Below are 13,221 nucleotides of genomic sequence, written 5' to 3'. Positions count from 1 at the left end.
CCCTCTGCTTTTATTTTTACCCGTTGTGCTTTCATCATAGCTGGATGAGTGAGAAACCATCTGCTTCCTTGGGATGAAAAGGCTACAGTTTCCAGAGGAGTGTATCTTTCAAGATACAGCATCTGTCCTTTTTGCTCCTTCTGATTTATAGGGATTTTGGTTTGGGCCAAATTCACAGCTACATTAGGAATGAGAATAGCCTAATGTAACGCTGTACCCAGAATGAATTTGGCTCAATGACTTCAGCTCATTCATTCTCAGGGATGATATTTCAGAGAACTTGATCCATTATGAATAATAGGCAAATTTACACTCGTGCAGTAGGTAACTTTCTAATTTCATTTATACTCAGACCATCCTGTTGCCTGGTATTAAAGAACAGGTTTTAGCTAAAGCTATTTTGTTTGAAGGATTAGATAACAAGGATATGTACCTTTCCTAATCAAAAATATGTTGTGTTCAGATTTTGTACATGAACTTTTGTCATGCAGCACAGAATTACTGGACATCCAATCTGATAATCATTCACATTTGAAGGGAACAGGAGCTACAGCACCTAATTTAAGACAAATATCAACAGAAAGAATGATGTAAGGAAGGAGTCAGAACTAAAAATCTAATCTTTCTGACACATATGAATTTGAAAGATTTTTATCTTGAACATTGATAGTGGGATTCCAGACACATGAATGACTGAAAGGTTTTCCATATCACAAATATAGTCACTGTAAATGCAGCTCAAATAACAGCCCTGATCTTCTAACTTTCTAGATAGTCGCTAAAATTCTAAATCATTGGATTTCAATGGAGATCTTCCTCAACTTTCTTACTGAAAATGATCTGACAAAGCCTAATGAGCAAATCAACCAACTTGCTATTTTCTTTTCAGTTATCTCTGTGGTAATCAACTTCCAGTTTTATTCATAATTGTGTTTCACATAATTTTTTTTTCCTTTGCACGGGAATGTGTATTATCTCCAACACTGATATGCCCAAATTTTCAATCCTACATTCTTCCTGAGGTGGTGCGAGGAATGCTGTGAACAGTAAACTTGTTTGGGGGCCACAGAGCTGGGATGATGGAGGAGACAGTCAAGGTTTTCCACTTGCTGCTTGGCAGGTGGCACTGAAACCCCCTGACCCTGCTTCCCTTGCACCAGGTGCTCTGCAAGAATCTGGACAGGAAAGTGCTAGTCCTGCCCTAGCTAATATAAAAAAGATATTTCTACTTAATGACTACTTATTCTGTTTTAAAATACCCAAACTCAGAAAAAAAAAAAAAAAAAAAGGCACCACAAATGAATCTTAAGAGACACAGTGCAGTGAAACAAGAACTGGAGATGAGCAGAAGGGAGATTTGTTGTGACAGAGGCAGAGTGTGTGCAGCCTGGGAGCAGATTTCAGACCCTGGCAGTATCATCTAGACCCAGGATTGAACCCAAGTGTATTAGTAACAATCTTAATCCAGGCCCTTTTAGAAGGTGACAGTTTTGATACCAGCTAATCTGTGCCACTAACAGCTTCCAAAGCTAAGGCAGAGAGCCCACCAGCTCCAGCAACATGATCCACATGTTTGGGTCAAACTGTGGGCAAAATTCAAACATCAACCCTTGTCCAATGCTAGAGAACACTTCCTACAGTATTCAAAAACTCTGCATAGGGCTTGCAGGAAACAAAACCTCTCAAAGATCTGCAGCCACCCCAAGCAGAGCTGGAAGACAGGACACGCACCAGGAATGAAAGCCACAGGAGCTGAACATCTGGATCACCTTCCTCCAGAGCTACCAGAACTTTTAGAAAAGTATTTTGCCAACAAAATTTTCTGTACATATTTTTAAAACTGCTTAGCAGGTGTTATTTGCAAACCTGTCTTGAAGCATTAGTGTCCACAATTAGCCCTCCTGACCCGGACATTCCTCTGGAGTCAAGTCCTTGCCATGCTTTTTATCACCTCATTATTTAACTCCCTTTATTGCCAAGGGGATAAGTACTGACTTCGCCTTTGCAAGGAGTGATGGAGGAAGTACAGACCTTCAGCTGCCAAGAGAGGTTGCTGAGGTACTTTTATTGGCAGGAGATCCAGGCATAAGTCTTACATGAGTACTGCAGGGAGGGGAATATAGAGCACTCCTTACAATTTTAGGACACAGCAACCTAGAAACTACAAATTTGTACAAAACTGGGCTCCAGCACAATCGTATTCATAAAGCAGTGGCTGTTGGACTTTGCAAAATTAATTTTAAAAACCCTAGAAGAATTCTCAGTAAGTATTTTTATTCCTGTCATTCATTAATATACCTGGCTGGCTAAAAATGACAAGGGACTTCCAGCATAGCAAATACGTTCTTAGGTATGGAAGAATCAAGAATTGCTATATTCACTCTTGAAAGGTCTTGTCTATCACGGTTGGAGCACAGCTGTCTGTGTTCCTTACTCTCTGGTAATTAATGCCACTGAGAAGTAACATTAATCCCACATACTGACAGAAAACAAAGGAGCAAGACTGGCATTTGTGCCCTTCTCTTCTTCAAGGGGGACGGCTTTGACTCTGACTTGATTCAAGGGGACTGAGATAATAACAGGACTTTTGAAGGTGATTCTCTTGTGTCTGAGCTGAAAAATGAGAAACAAAATTCCAAAACAGACCCGCAGCAAAAACATTAAATTTGTCCATTCTCAGTGATGGTAAAGATGGCAGTCTGGCACCTAAAGTTACCTGTGCACTGCTTATTGGTTCTGAGATATGCTCCTCCTAAATACGTGCGTCTGAAATACAGAGAAGTGCTTTCCCAGGACAGATTTTTCCATCCTTCCATCCTGCATCCTTGCCTCTACAGGGAGGGCACAGCCACCCTCCCAGAGAGGGCTGCAGTGAACACCACAAGCCTTCAGCTGAAAGCACAGGATGGAAAGTGCTGCTGAAGAGTCTACCCAGTGAGAAGTGGCACTGGGAGATCTGATAGCCGTGCTCAGGGAGAGGCTGTGAGAAGGTCAAAGCAACAGAGAACCAGGGAACTGCAGCATTCTCAGCCAGAAACACTGCTAGCCTTCCTCAGAACCACCAAACCCTCCCACACCTAGAGATTTCACCCATGCAAGAAATGGAGAGAGTACTTCCAGTCTTCCTGTAAGCCAGTGGTCTTTCAATGCAGGTGAAAACACTGCTTATTAGTGATTAATAATTAGTTTTTTGTAGAAACACTAAGCAATTAGAATAATTTTGCACTAAAGCCATTCCAAACCTCATCTCCCAAAGACCCCCAGGTTGCTTGGATTCCCACAAAACACATTGTGGCTATAAAGCAATGCTGTTTGTCATGCACAGTAAGTCACACCACATTTTCAACCCTCCCTGAAAGCATCAGCTTGAAAATAACTGTGGGCAAACCCTCTGCAGTTCTGATTTTGGAAGTTTTAACTTCATAAAAGTAAATATCCCCCCATTTAGGTATGGACCCACTTGCCAAGCATGAGCCCAGCTGGTTTCAGCCACACTTGCTCTCTCTGAGGCTGATCAAGAACCAAGGAGCTGCTGTGTGATGTCATTCCATGTTTGCCTGCAATAAAGGCACTCATCCTGTTTCCATCAGTTTACTCATGTTTCCATTACATTTATTCAGCAGGTCAGCATGAGGGAAAGTCAGAAGACAAATTTGCCAATCTAAACATAGTGATACTTCTTGAGACTTTCAACATCAGGCTTTCAAAAAAAAAAAAAATAAATTAAAGGGTTAGTCTTAGCCCTAAGGCGATGCTCAAAGTGTTTTGTCCTCCCTCTCTGTCACCAAGGGGCTACTCAGAGAGCAGTTCCACACCAAGTGGCTTCCTATGCATTGTTCAAAGTGGACACAGTGAGTTGACTCTCCATGCCTGAAAATGAACTGTTAGGCAGCTGCAGGACAACTTTCCATCTCTGCCTCTCAGTGCCTTATATCAGATGGTTCACAAATTCTTACCTCTTCAGACACCAGCTAAGAAATTAGCTTTTCCATTCTATTGCTTTCTAAACTGCCTTAAAAAGAACACATTTGAAAACCTTCCATGTCCTGGTGATTACAAAAGACATGCACTGCCCTACAGCTGTTCTTCAATTCTAAATTGGCCCTCCAGAGACACACCTGTGTAGTTTTGCATTTACAGTCAGGAAACAAGAATATATCCAACTAAAAGATAAAGCTAAGAGAAAGATTTGACCTCACTACTTATAGACAGTCAGAATGCAAATCATGGTAACTCATGGAAATCTCGGCAGCTCATTATGAAGGGTGCTAGCTGAGGGGAAGCAGAACAGCCAAGAGTGATAAATAGATTCCATTGAAGCTCATGTGATTTGTACATTATGAGTTTTTGTTGATACAGCTGTAGATGATACTGTAAGAGCTTTTTAAAACCCCATTCCCTATAGTCATCTCTTTTCACTGTGAAAGGGAGTAAGAAATTCTGGAGGATCTCATTTCCAGAAACAAGCCAGGTCCCAGGAAAGCAGACTGGAGTTCAAGACAAACATTCAGCTGCCTTTAAAGGATGTGTTACTGGCCAGAGGATTTGCCATATAATTATTTTGGATTCAATAATGAGAAGAGCAATTTATGTTAACCTTTTACTCCAGTTCAGTTTAGGGACACTGAGGCTCCTCTCCAGGACTGCAGGATCAGCTGTGATGTCACATCCAGTTGAATGTATTTGCTGTGTGAATATAGCACTACCTAAGGTGCTTAAAATTAGAATTTCTCTAGCTCCAGTAGTGGACACCTAAATATAAATGACCAAGACTGAAAGTCTAGAGGAATTCTTTGGCTGTTCCCAGAGTAAAAGGAACTTAAGGTGCAGAAAAAGGACTGCCTATCTCCACCAGTCAGTGCTCTTTAATTCTGGCTTTCAGGAGTGATCTCAAACATCTAAATGAAAAGGCTACAAGGAGAAATTGCTACTTTATGCAGTGAACTGCTCTCACACTTAAAAAAAAATCCCAGCTTCACGAGCAGAGGCATTCTGGAAGTGCAGTTCAGCCCTTAAGGAATTTTTTTTATTATATACACAGGATGTGTCACAGTCTGAGAAATAAAATATTTTTAAAGGACTCTCTTCTCTCTACAGCTGAGATTGGCAGGTGGGAAGGGCACCAGAGGACAGGTTTTAAGAACACATTTTTCAAGGTTCTGTTCAAATTCTAAGCCATTCCTACCTCCCAAAGCAGGTACATCATATTGAATCTTTTTTTTTCATAAAATGCACATGTAATTCTGGAAAACGAAGAGTAGAATAAACTTTCATTCTCAATGGTACTCCGCTGTGAACAGGTATATTTTTACATACATCAGACTGACTTAATTGTTCTTAGAACTCTGCCAAAAAAATGCCTCTGACAAATTTTCTGTTTCCCAACTCTTTATATTAATAAGTTGAGAACTGTCTTAGGACAATGATTAAAAAGAAAAAAAAAAGCTTGATTTTTCCTATATTTATTGATTAGGTTATTAACATTTGAAAGGCTCATTCAGCCTTTACCAGTTGACAATGATGGGGTCAAAACAATTTTTTTTTTTTTTTTTAATAGAAGACGAGTCAAATCCAACCATGGGATCACTGTGAACAGAACTACATCAAACTTATATCCCAGCTTGGTCTGCAACTGGGAAGTTGAGAAAACAGTGGATGTAATTCACAATTGGAGCAAAACAATTTCATGTTTCCTGGACTCCTTTCAAAGTTATTGTAATTAAATTGATACTTTTTTTCAGAGAGGCAACAAATGCTGAGAAAGACACTTGTGATGACTACAATTCACTGTCTCTTTCCCAGATCTCTCATTATATGGAAGGAAACCATGAGCAAATATTTCCTTTTCTTCCTCTCTCCAAGGTCAGTGGTTCCAAGCTAACTCACTTCATTTCATGCAAATATATAAAAGAGCCTCATTTTTTTTCAGAGACTCCCCAAAACTAGATTAAATAAAAAAGGCAGGGATTTTTAAGGATACAGTGCAGTTTAAGGAACATTTCTTCCATGAATTTTAGAAGAGGTATAAAACTGACTCAACAATAAAAACACCTCATCCATCTCCTTTGCCTTTTGACCATATTTAGGAGAAAAAAAAAAAACTATTATAAAAAGCAGCTAACAGTTTTGTTTCAGTTAAATAGACAACTAAAACTTCTGACACTCTCTGGTGCTGTTTACATGAGACTTATTTCAGTGTAAAATGGCATTTTTACCATAAGTTACTTCCAGGACCAGGAACTCTTGTCACCAAAACATGATCTTCTACATCACCTCATTTTAGAGTGCCCTTTAACAGCATCATATATAAAGCCATTACTCACAGAAACCAAATGAGAAGCACTTCAGGGAATGGAAAATATATTATTAGCTAATCTACATTAATTTCATGCCAATACAGGGACGCTTATTAGCAACTGCTATACAGATCCCACTTGCAACTTCCCAAGGCATGCATTTCTTCACAAGTATGTCATTGTACATATTGAAGGGCACTTAATTTGCATGACTTAATAGCTCAGTAATTAGTTAATAGCAAGCACCTGGGCAGGAAGTTGCATCCTTCTGTTTCAGATTTTGTGGTATATTTCCTTTTCCCTTTCAAGTAAAGAATCTGATAGCTGTTATTTTGCCCAGTTAATCAAGTTTGTTTCCACTCTGAAATCTGCCAGGCCTAAGTCGAACATTCACCTTATTAAGAGCAAAAAGGCTTAAATATGTTACAGACACGGGATTCACCTAGGAATTGCTGAGACTCTCCTGGAAAAGAAGCCTTTATATCAGAAAACCAAAAAGTCAGTGAGTACCAGTCTGTGCGCACCATCCTCCACTCAGTAGGTGCACTTAGATGACAAATGCTGCATGGAGGAGCCTGTCCTCCTTTTACCCTTTGAAAAGAACTCTCCCATTAATCTATTTTTACTGATCATCATGAAAGGCAAATCATCTTTCCTGAAACATTTAGCTGGGTAGAAGCAGCAGCCTAAGGTAACAGGATATGGATTGTTCATACAAAATACTCTTGTAATTATTGCCTCTGATAGTCAGCAGTGAATACAAGAGCTATTCTCATTTTAGACTAATTAACCGTGAAAAAATGTCAGGCTCTTATTATCAATCTCCATCACTCAGCAGGAGCAATACTTACAGATAAGGTCAGCATTTACTTCCATTGTCAAAAGACAATGTCAAAGACAGCATGCTATAGCATGGACCAGAGGAGACATGTCTGCAGAGCTAATTCCCAAATTCAGCTTCCTTGGGTGCCCTTGCTGGCATAAAAAGCACTGGCAGCAGCAGCCACCTTAGCTCTATGAAGTTTTATATGCTGGCAAAAAAATGCAACTTTCTGGGATATTCATGTAGATTTTCATATAACCTACAGCTCTTCAGGAGTTTGAAAACCCCCTATCTGAAGGAAAGTTAGGATGCTCCTCCCTCTGAGACCAGCAAGTGGTGAAATCACATCCTTTCACTTCTGACACGGGCAGGGAAGTTCTGTCTGTTCTGCAGCACTCCCAAACATCAGTATTTGTCTTTCTGATGCAAGCAAAGAGCTATGGTTTAGCTTTAAGCATAGGCATGAGATGTCTGAGCATATTTGTTGGCTGTGGCCAGTCTGAATTCTGAGCATCTCAGAGTCATAGATTACTTAGAAACACATACACCCAAAATCCAACGTGTGGAAGTATGAGAAAAGACAAAACCCAGACTCACAGGTCACAGGCACCAAAGAGAGCAGTCATCATGCCAAGGGCTTTTTAGGGCACATTATAAAAGCAAGCCAGCACGGCAGTGGGCTGAAAAATTAAGGTTGGATTCCCATGCAGTGATATAACTCTGAGCACTGCCAGCTTCCCTTAGACAGTTTCTGCCTCTGGTTTTCCTGGATGTGAGCCTTTGCTGCCTACAAACTTTCCAAAAAGTAGTACAGGGTTATTTGCACACGGAACAAAACATTTCTGTGCCACTCTAAATGATTTTCACTTCTGTCCCCAAGCACAACTGGTAGTCTGCTGGTTTCAACAGAAGTGTAAGAATAGTAACCTGTTGTAATATTTATTCTGGTTTATAAGTTAAATAAAGTATCATACCCAGTAGGTATGTATCTAAAACCCAAAAGAATCTCTTAACAAGTTTGTAATTTCCATCTACGCTGATTCTTTTTAAAACTTCTCCAAGACATGTTAAATATCTGTCATTCCATAGCCAGAAATAAATTACCATTGAATACTTATTTTGTGTAACAATGAATTGTCAGAGAAAGCAGGTGAAGTTTACTTACTTATTATCATGACTGGGATGGTTATTAAAACAAAATGCTCTGTGGAGAACTCTTTCATGGAAAAGGCCAAGTGCACTGAACACATTTTTGTTAAATAAACCGCAGATCACATGCATCTCACAGCTTGTATCTCCTGCTACAAATATTTTAAAAGGACTATGTGTTTTTTAATACAATGGCCTGGTGGTAAAGTGACTTACAAATCACTGCATTTCAAGGACTAATTTGCTATTCAATCCCCTCCCTCTTGCAATCTTGTTCTCAGGGTAGAGCAGAAACTGGAACCCACCCAAAGCAAACACTATAGATCCTTTTTGGCAGTTTTTATAGCATAAATTTTATATGGAGACTACATGATAGATGCTGATGCAAGCATTCTGCAGTACATGCAGTCTCCAAGACCTTCAGTTCTTGCAGACACTTATGCACACACATAAATGAAAGTAATTTCATTAAAAGCGGATGTACTGTTCTGATGAAAAATACTCTGTCTGTCCCTGAACACTGCAAGATTTGCAAGCCTACCATTCTATGAAAATCTGGGTCAGACCTCAGGAACCAAATGACCTTCACGTGCTTCAGGAAAAGAAGCTGTACTCTCTAGGGGAGTCCCCCTGAAGTTCCAACTTCCACTATTAATGAGGAGAAATTCTCATGACCCCTAGAAAACATCAGAGCTGTTTAATGGCTATGCTGGCCTGACCTGCCTGGGCTAATGGCACCATTAGTGTGCCCTGATGCTAAGTTGTTCTCCTCAGCTGCTGAAGATGCTGGAGTCTCAGTAAGGCCATGCTCAGCAGCATGGGCTGATTATCAGGAAGGCTGGAGAAGGGACAGAGCTCTGCTGACATGGGGCTGGAGGCTGCATGCTCCCACACCTGTGGAAGTCACCAGAGCTGCCAGAGAGCCACCTCAGCATGCCCTGGGACAGGCCAGGCCCCTGCAGGGGGTGCAAGAGCTGGACTATCTGCCGATGAAAACAGACAAGGAAAAAGTCCCATCCAGTGCTCTTGGTTGAAATATCCCTCGCATTTGCCAACAGAAATTGCAACACAGTGAGACACTGGACCATGCTAGTAAAGGGTTTTTGCCAAGGGTCAGGCTTTGGGGAGAGGTGTGGCAGCATCCTCCTGCAGCCACACCCATTTAATCACTCCCTACTAGAATATTTCTCAGGAAATGAAGCCCCCATGCATAAGGAAGCCAAATATTAATAATGCCCAGGCAGCAGGCAGGTATTACCACACTATTACTCACAGTTCAATGCTGAGAATGCAGGTGGCTGCCTCTGAATCCCCCAAAACATATATTATGTCTGAAAGAGTAAATCTCTGCTAGTATTTACCCAGTGAATGTAAAGCAGACTGTCCCTGCTGCCAGCAATGCCAGGCTGGACAGTCTGATAAAGCACAGGAGAAAGTTTTGGTGCCTCATGGTTAGAAATTATTTCTCTCTTAATCTCCAGGACTAAATACAAGAAATCAGACAAGGTCCTTCTAGTCTCCATACCAGCTGCTTTCCACAAGGACAAGCTGGTGCTCACCTGAAGCACCCACTAATTTCCCTAAATCCAGTCTGAGGATTTTGGTGCCTCTTGCAAGCAGACTTGCAGGAATTGGCTATCAGAGCTCAGCTGTGGTACAGACAGCACTGTCAACTTCTAATGTTACTGCCATGATTGCAGCTTTGGAAGCTGTCAGAACAGCCAAAATGAGAATCTGTTCCAAAGAGAGACCACAGAAATGCAGAAACCTTTGTAAAATGCACATGCTTGCAGCTATGACAAGATTATTTCATTCCTGTCCTTTAGGGATGTGATGACAACTATGAAAATTCACTTTAAAAAGCTGGAAATTAGGCTACTGAATTCCTTAATGGATCTCAGTCTCATAAATTCCAGTAGACTTTGGTAAATAACATATCTTTACCAGGGAAGAAAATGTGATAATTTATTGCCCTGCACTATGCAGTGAACATTAAATAAGCACAGTATCTGCAAACTCAAGAGGTCAAATAATCAGAGAATTTGCCTGCAATTAAATTATTTCAATTCTGTAGAATACAGTTCCTACAGTAGCAACAAGCTTTTACTCACAATGAAGAATTAATCATAGAATCATTTAGGTTGGGAAAAACCTTAAGGCCATGGAGTCCAACTGCGAACCCAACACTGCCAGGGATATTATTAAAGTTAAGAAGTGGGCAAGTGTTGAATGCAAATCAGCTGAAGACATATAATTTTAGCATTGGAAACCACATATATTGGAACCAGAATACTGGAAGTGACAAAGTGAGTGACAGAAGACACAACACATTAAAAATTACAGAAAACAATGTGATTCTAAATAAAGCTGTTGAGAATAAAATAAGAGGGAGACAACACCTAAAATTTAGGATAACAGTTTAAGAAATTAATTGAACTAGTTTGCAGAAAGATTTCTTTTCAACCTATAAGCTAAAAGTGCCAGTACACCATGATTAAAAAGAAACTGTAAAGTCTGTACTTCTACCTATGAATTACAGAGTTCTAGAAAAGTAATTCCCAGGAAGAGTGACATTCACTCATTTCTGCTATCTTGATACCAAATTACATTATGAACCAATGAGATATTATTTTACATATTTGAAAGACTTATCCAAAGTAGTCTATTTTTATAATACTTAGAAAAATAATTTTCTGGTAAATTTGCATCATTTCTACAGACCTCCTAGCAACTGTGGAGTCTCTTGTTCTCAGTCAAGGTGAGTTAAGAAATCTCAGTCCTTATGGTTATTATTAATGAGTTTTCAGCCTAGAGGACAAAAAAAAATTAAAAAAAAAAAAAAAGAAGAAAAAAAAAAGAAAAATTCTATTTATTTGAAAAATAGGGTAGAGTCCTTGTAATGTTTCAGTTTTCAGTTCTATTGAAGTAGGAAATATTTGTTAAGCAGCCCAAAGCTTGTACAGGCATCCATTTATTTTACTGGAAATATATAGACTTTTGAGACTACCAAAGGTCAGAACAAAGTAATCAGGTTTCTTACTGCCACTGGACTGAACTCCATTGGGAATTATTTACATGACATTTACATTTTTTCCCCAGGATATTGATAATCCAATGCTAAAGACAGAATAGCTGCTGGTGAGTCCCACCTGCCCTCCTCAAGGATGTGAGCATCACCACAAGTCCACTTTTAAAGAAATAGAAACACAAACATCAACTCTATTCACTGCAGCAGAAACTTAATTCTTTCATAAGTACTTCTTAGCATAGATGTCAAGGGGTACAAAAACTTATTTTTGTGCTGAAGTTCCTCTTATCTAATTACAAAATCTGACAGCAACATTTTGTCTGATATTTGCCTCAGAAATGCAGTTTCCCATCAAGGCTCCTTTTTCCTAAATTATGCAATTCTTTAGCTCTAAACAGACTCAATACCCCACAGAATAATTAAAAAAAAAAAAAAAAAAAGTTCAGTAGAGGGGCTAGGAATAGATAAATCCATTGCAAAATACCCCTGATCATCTTACCATGCAAATTCCACAGTGTGACCACGGATTAGAGAAATTAAATGAAATGCTACTTTTCCCCTTCATGGTCTAGATATAAAGCTAAAATTCATGTTTAAGTCATGAGATACATCACTAGAAATGACAGCAGAACCCACATGTGTTCTGGTATGGGATCAGTAATGTGTTCTTCTGGATTTATGCACGCCATGAAATGAGGGGTTTGGTACACACAGGGGACAGGGGCAGCTCAAAGGGATGTATTTCAGTCTGTCCTGTATTTCTGGAAATCCAGTACTTCAGTTTAACTCTTGCCCTTCCCAAGTGATCTTTTTGGAAAGATCAGAGTGAGAAAACAAACCAGCTTTTACAAAGCAGCTAAGAAAGTACATATTTTCTTAGTGTTACATTACAAACTAAGTCATTAGAAAAGACTCTGTGAGTGGAAAAGAAAAAAGAAAGATTTATTTATTCTGTAGAGTTTTAATGCAGTTAATCCAATACTCAGAAAAACAGAATCAATATAAACACAATCATGTTTGGAACTTTCTACTTATGTAATGAGATTAAGTACTCTGGAATTTAAATTGTATTCATTTTGAATGTGGTGACAGTTTCAGATAAAAGAAAAGTGTTTCCGAGGTATGTGAAATATGTTTTTAAAATTAAGTATCTTTAACACTTGGATGAATACTCTCTGAATTAAAGCCTTGCTGCAAAATGTGCATCTATATTTCAGGATACATTTTTCTTTTAACAGGTCTGAGTTTCAAATTTTGTGTACCAGGTATGTAGAAATTTCAGCCCTGAGAACTAAATATCTCAAATTGTCCTTTAAGCATTTAAAGTGCAAACAGTTCACACCATAGTAATAGAAGTTATAACCAAATAATGTAAATGTGTTTTTCCCTGGAAAACAGCTGTGACAGGAAAGACATTTCTCTAGCTAGACAACAATAACAAAAAGAAAATAATATTCTAATTCCCTACACCAACACAATACATTTAGGTTTTCTCCTGTCACAGAAGATTTACAAGCAGAAATAGGGAATAAAGAGCAGAGCCATGATTTCAACAATTCCATCAGGCAAAGACTAGAGCAGGTGACTATATAAACTAACAGTTATGTCATTTCAGCATCCTAATGTAAGTAAGGGGGGTTTTCCTCTGAGCAATAGGTCTGCATTAAAGTTCCATAAGCTTATTTTATGCTAGTCATAATGACAATGAACATTTCTACATGGCTACATGGCTTCTGGACATGAATGCAGCCAGTTATTATTGACAACGGGATTTTTGAATTGCTGTAGAGATTCAGCATTTAATTGAATTACTGGTCATCGGCAATCAGTGATGGTGACAGGCTAAACAAGAGAAAGGAATAAAATTGTGTGTACAGACTCGATCAGACCATGAGAAAGAGCTTTTATGATGACTGAGGAAGAAA

The sequence above is a fragment of the Taeniopygia guttata genome, chromosome 4A (genome assembly GCF_048771995.1).
Source record: "Taeniopygia guttata chromosome 4A, bTaeGut7.mat, whole genome shotgun sequence".
Taxonomy (NCBI): domain Eukaryota; kingdom Metazoa; phylum Chordata; class Aves; order Passeriformes; family Estrildidae; genus Taeniopygia; species Taeniopygia guttata.
This window is presented reverse-complemented; position numbering follows the sequence as displayed.